We start from the raw sequence: 6611 nt of genomic DNA on the forward strand, positions 1-6611 counted from the left end.
TATTTTTTTTTTTAAAAAAATGGCTAAAAAATATGAAAGAATTTGGAAGCTGAAATATTGAAGATGAATTTTTAAATTTCTAATTTTGAATTATGAAATTTGAAAATGAAATTTTAAATTATTTTTGACTAAAAATATTAGAGAGAAAAAAGTAAAATTATTATGGGAAGTTGAATTTTTGGAGAGAAAGAAAACTATTTTTGGGGAAATGATATCCTTGGTAAAGATTTTTTCAGTTAATGTGTAATTTTACAAGAAATTTTAATAAAGTGATAATCATGTTCTTTTTGTAAAGACTTTATGTTTTTTGATAATGGCATGTTCTTTGTCAAACACTAATATGTTCTTTGTCAAATACAGGTATGTTCTTTCCGCCCTTTTTTTTTAACTGCATGGTGTACCCGGGTGCACAAATCAGGCCTTAATCGCAACCCTCACCAAAATTAACCCACCACCACTCACCATCACCGTAAACCCACGAAAAAAAAACCATAAACATTAACATTAACCAAAAATAAACATCAACATTTTCAAAAAATAAACCATAATCCAAAATCAACCAAACACCCAAATCAAACTTAACCAAACATCCAAAAATATATATATATATATATAAAAATAAAAAAATAAATAAAAAAAAAAGCATGAAAAAAATTAACCAATTCATAAAAAATGAACCAAAATTAACATACCTTTCAATTTTCCCTCTTCTTAAGGTTTAAATAGTCAAATTCAACCGTGACCAAAAGAACCACAACATCATCGGCCGTAACACCACTACCTTAATCTCAATAGCCTTTTTTTTGTCTATCCACCAAAACATCACTCGGAGGTTTTACAACACCACTTTCGGTGATTTTTCAAGTGTACTGTATGCAATCTATCAATGTCGAGTGGATATAGCCATATAGGCTTAGATATTTGTAATATAGCGAGAGAAAGAGAAGAGGGCGAATGAAAAAGAGGAGATCACATTACAAAAATCAGGTTTAATAACGACAACGCTTTAATGACAGGCTTAATCTCGTCCTATATGTAAGGCTTTTAAAGACAGGATATTTGGCCTGTCATAAACCCTTGCTCAACTTAAAAACCCAGTCCAAATATATCACTCAACTTATTTAAAGTAACAGTAAAACAAAAACTACTCCCAACCCAACTTTCTCTCTCCTATCCATTTCACTGTCTTCCCCTTTTCGCAGTAATTACGTCATTTTCTCTCTCCTCTTTCTCTCTCAAATTACCAGAGTTCATTCAATGGCTTGAAGATAAACTACGGTTTTTCAACTCGCACTATCTGATTGGTGAGTTCGCTTGCTAAAATCATCCAATTTGAAATGAGCATTATCTAATTATTTTTTTCTCCAAATGCGTTTTATCTTTCTTTGGTATATTATTTTTGTAGAATTTTGAATGGTATGAAATGACCTAGAATTTCAATTTTGATTCAAAATATAGTGATTTATCAGTTAATATACTTTGTTTGACCTAAATAATGTTATTTCTAATCAAATAATTCACAATCTCAATTTCAACGAGTACATTTTTTTTATGTGTTCTATTAGTGAGTGAATACTGATTAGTTATATATATTTAATTTGTAGACTTGTTGGATTATTAGTTCTTTTCAGCACATTCTGTTAATTGGAGTTGATGGATGAAATATATTATATTTTCTAGGGTTTGTGTTTGTCAAAATTGGCTAAATCAATGTAGGTATGAGGGTTATTGATTTAATTAATGTTTAATGTATGCTAATAATAAATTTATGATTTGATTATACTGTACGTATTTGTTTGATTGATTTGATTAGTGACGTACTTTATTGCTAATTGAGGAAATCATTGTGTGTATTGTAGATTTTGGATGCGCCTTCATTACAGAATACTTTTTACTTGAATTTGGTTTAATCATTCAGAAGAGGTGGAAATAAGTAAGATTTAGGTATTTTCTTAAATGCTTTTGGTATATTCATTATTATTTTCTTATTCGTTTTGTCTTGTTTTGTTTTGTTTATCATCTTTTTTGCTCTTATGAAGGAAACCATAGTGAAAGCTATTGAAGAGAAAATCTACAGTGAGCAACAGTGTTATCTTCTGTATGAGCAACTCAAGTCCATTATAAAGGTTTCTTATCTTTGATCCCATGTTGTATAAGTAATATTCAAATAATCGACTAATTTGCCCATATGGTGTGGCATTGCATCTTTTTTCTAGCCATCATGTTGTTGTGATTTCTAGTTTGTACATGTGAAGTACTATTGATTTATATTTATACTTATGCTATATGCTTAAATATCTTATTGCTTGAAGAAATGATGTGAACTAAAATTAAAATGCTCAAGTTTTGCCATTATTAACTATCCTCTTTATATTTTGTATCGAAAGATACCCCTTCGATTTATAAGTATGAGTTTATGATTTTAGTAGTTGGCCCAAGGTAGCCCATACTTTGCCATTATAATGTATGTTAAGTAGTGGTTAATTGTTAGTGTGGTGCTAAATATTATATTGTGGTACTAATTAAGATAGGGTGGTACTAATTAAGATGGTGTGGGGGTAAAGCTTAACCTAGAAAATTGATGGGGTTTGTTTGCCCAGCACAACTTGGAGCGAGGTCCACATTTGTATTTGGACGTATTACCATACGCATGTGTATATCACGTGGTACAGAAATATGAATTGGCGCGCTTTCCCATCCCGTTACAATTAATTTCCCGTTTTCACTTTCCCTTTCCCTTTCCCTGTCTAACTAAAGTTTCATCTCCATTTTTTCTTTTAGTTTGTTGAGTGAGACAACTAGCAACGCAGTAGGGGGTTGTCAATCCGGTGGGTGGTGGTCGGATTCAATCAGATTTGGTACGGTAGCGTCGTGGCATATTGGCGGCATGAGTAAAAAATATAGCGGAAAATTTGGCAGTAAAACTTCAATTATTGTGTAAATTTAACATTCAATGACTGAATTGGCTTAAGTATGGTATAAATTTAACAATTCAATGACTCAATTAGCTTAAGTATGTGTTAATTTGAGTAATGGAATAATTGAATTCCAAGAACTTGAATAATTCACTTGCTTGTATACCGAATACTCATTTATTGATTGTCATTATTGATTTTGACATAATTTGGTGAATATTATTATCCTTATTTTGTTGGGATTTTGGATATTGATTTATATTTATTATGTTGGGATTGAGGAATGTGTAGTGAAATTGAGGAATGTGGTGTGAAATTGAAGAATGTGGCAGTTGAATTCCATAATTTGGTGAATGCTCATTGCACTAGTTGTCTCGGGTAATTTGTATTCATGGTTGTTCATGGTTGACTATGTGATAATTCTGCAATCAAAATTAGTAAGCAATATAGGTTTTAATATGACAATATTAAATATATAAATGAAAAGAATTCGATAAGGTAAATGTCTTAATCCTGACACTTTATGAAATACCCCAGGTTTTTATACATATTTTAATTTAAATAAGTATTTCTTAAAGTATTTAAATAATTCGAAATGAATTATTTATGGTGTTTCATTGATTTAAAAAGAATTATTTTAATTAAAAGTTTATTTTTAATTATTTAACAATCTTGAAAATATTTTATTTCATGATTTGGAAACTTTGGGGCATATTATTTTATAAAAGGTAATTTTTAAAGTCAGTGGTATTTAAGGAAAATCAAAATACTAGTTTGAATAAGAAAGGGATCATTAAGGGTAGTAAAGGAATTTTAAGTAGGAGGGTTATTGAGAGAGGGTATAAATACCCATCATATGAGCAAAAATTAAACTTGCCCAAAAGTAAACTCTCTCTCTCCTCTTATTTTCTTTTCCCCTTAAATTTTCCCCTTCCCCTTTATTTTTATTTTGTTACATCACCACCCACACACACCACCACACGCCGCCGGCCACCGCCGCAGCCACCAGTGAGCTCCAGCAACAGTAGTGGCACCACCAGCAGGCGCACGGCAGCAGCCTTGCTGTAGTGTCGAGCTCTTGGTGTTCGAACAAAAAAAATATTCTTTTTTATTTTAATTAAATCTAGTCTTGATCTAATTATTGTTTTTAGGTTTTGTGATGATTTTTATGATGTTTGATAATAAGTATTTTTTATATAAATTTTCAGATTTGGTTTTGAATTAAAAAGCCCCAAATTATAAACCCTAGGTTTCTAAGTTTATGTATATTGATGGAAATTGTTTATGGGTGATTTAAATTATTGAAATTAGTGTTTTAAAACACAATTACAACAATTTTAAATGATCTAATAAAGCTATAATATTTATATATAAGCTTTAATTATGTTTCTTGAAAGGATTTTTAATTACCCATTAATTAGGAATAAAAGTAAGGGTTTTAAATTAAATTTTAGCTTGTTTTAGAGGATTTATGAGTGATTTAAAGAGTGTATATATTGCTAAAAATTTGTGTGGAATAGGTGCCTCTTTGTAATTTTGGTTTGTAGGAGGTTTCCAAGTGAGTGATTTTATTTAGTCATGGCGATTTTGAAATCATATTCATGTAGGGTTTCGTAGTGACCCGACACTACGCGGAAGGAAACCCACCAAGACCCGCCCCTTAATTAAAGAAATTAAACAAGCATAATCAACTTAATCAAACAAGATTAAGGACAAGAATTATACCTTTGACGCGTGCTTCGCTCCCAATGAGCTCTTACTTCAAAATCTCGAAAAGACGAGATCTCCTACGGATCGTACCCTCGACCCGACCCGAGCGTCCTAAGTCTTGAAGGTTAGTCAAGACCCGGACAAAATAACTATGAGTTTTACGAATCAAAGGTTTACTCTTTTCTAGAGTTGCCTTTTTAATTCCACTCAAGGTTGTCTCAAATCCCAATACCAAGCTTGGTATTTATAGGGAAATGATCCCTTGATTTCCAATCTCCCATCAATGTGGGAGAGTTGGTAAAATGATAATTATTTAATTCCAAAACTAAATAATTAATCAACTCAATCACAAATCGACACATGGCAAAAATATAGAGAAAGCCAAGTGAGGACCAAGGCTTGGGGGGACCATTGCCTTGATCCCCAAGGCCATGTATTGGTCCCCACACACCATGCCCAAAACCGGGTTAAGGTGTGCCAGCTGGGGCTGCCAGCTAGCGTGCCTTGCTGCCCAGCACCCAGCCAGCCAGCCAGCCAGTGCACGCTGCTGATGGGCTGTGCTGGTGCTACGTGCTGGCGCTGCTAGCACCTAGTGCTGGCATTAGCCCCAGCAGCCCACGCACTCACTCTTCGCGCCTCACTGCTAACACAGCCAGCATGCGTGCTGCTAGCGAGCCACGCATGCTGGCCACACTGTCCCCCGCACCATTCGCATACCCTATCGCACACACACACTAGCACGATGCCTACGCTAGCACTAGCCAGTGCCTAGCACTGCTTGTGCTTGATGCGAGGCATGTGCGCACGTACATGCACTCGTATGCGTGGCGCTGCTGCCTAGCACCCAGCCAGGCATTGCACGCACACGCACCACGCACTGCCAGCCCACACGCATGACATGCGAGGCTGCTTTGTGCGAGGCTAGTGTGCGAGGCTGCGAGTGCCAGACCATAGCATCGAGCTGGCGCGCAGCCCTTCGCATGTGCTGCGATGCTTAGTGCTGCCATGCGAAGGCTAGCACTCAAGAACACGCACATGGCGCGCCATTGCCAGGCAGCCAACCACGCCAGCACCTGGTGCTTGCGATGGTGCTGCCAGGCCAGGTACGCACGCACGCAGCACCCAGTGCTTGCGATGGTGCGCTTGGTGATGCCATGGCCTGCGATAGGCGCCATATGCACCCAGGCACCACGCTTGCATGCTTGCTAGCTGCTATGGGCTGCCTGGTGCCTGTGTGGCTTGCGATGGCTGCCATGCGTACCTAGGCACCCATGCTAGCTTGCGATGGGCTGCTAGGGTGCGCCTAGGCTGCGATGGTGCCTAGCACACCATGGTGCGCCTAGCACACACATGGTGCACCCAGGTTTGCGATGAGCTAGCCTAGCCTAGCTATGGCTACGCTCATGCTTGTCGATTGTGATTTTGCAACGCTCGGTATCGACGCCCTAGGCTCGATTTCCGACGTCTGTATTCGTAAAACTATGTCGACTCATTAAATCCTTTCGGATTAATTCGACGTCTCGGATCGAAGATTCGATTGGGTTCGACCCGAAGGGTTTAGTTAAGATTAAGCTGTAATATCAATTGTATCCTGATATTACTGATCGGAAGCGGCCTCCACCTAGGCATTCCGATCACTTGACCTTACTGAAGAATTACCTCTGTAATAATTCTGATCCCTCTATCGGGATAATACACTTGTTGGAAGGACACCATTCCTTTCAATCTCCCACTTGTCCTTCCGGACAAGTGTGCACATTGTGTATAGCTCATTTCCTTTGTCTCTAAATGTTTCTTCGTGAACTATAAGGTAAGATTCTTTGTCATCCTTATTACGTTCAGAAGTGTTTCTTGATCTCCGAGTTTGACTGTCAAATAAGCAGATGATTCCTAAAATCCATCTGAGCATGGCCATGCATTTTACAGTCTTACTCTTCGAGCGGCCTTTTAAACAACAAAACATTTTCCCTATTGTTAGTAGGGGAC

General features: G+C 36.8%; 1 long non-coding RNA gene across 1 annotated transcript; it reads left to right on the plus strand.

Annotated features, from left to right (window-relative positions):
- Positions 1-932: 932 nt before the first annotated feature.
- Positions 933-3008, plus strand: LOC110692225. The gene is made up of 3 exons (XR_002505425.1): positions 933-1304; positions 1860-2126; positions 2782-3008. It is a non-coding gene; the product is annotated as an uncharacterized LOC110692225 (long non-coding RNA).
- Positions 3009-6611: the final 3603 nt, after the last annotated feature.

Source organism: Chenopodium quinoa, unplaced genomic scaffold, assembly GCF_001683475.1.
Source record: "Chenopodium quinoa cultivar QQ74 unplaced genomic scaffold, ASM168347v1, whole genome shotgun sequence".
NCBI lineage: Eukaryota > Viridiplantae > Streptophyta > Magnoliopsida > Caryophyllales > Amaranthaceae > Chenopodium > Chenopodium quinoa.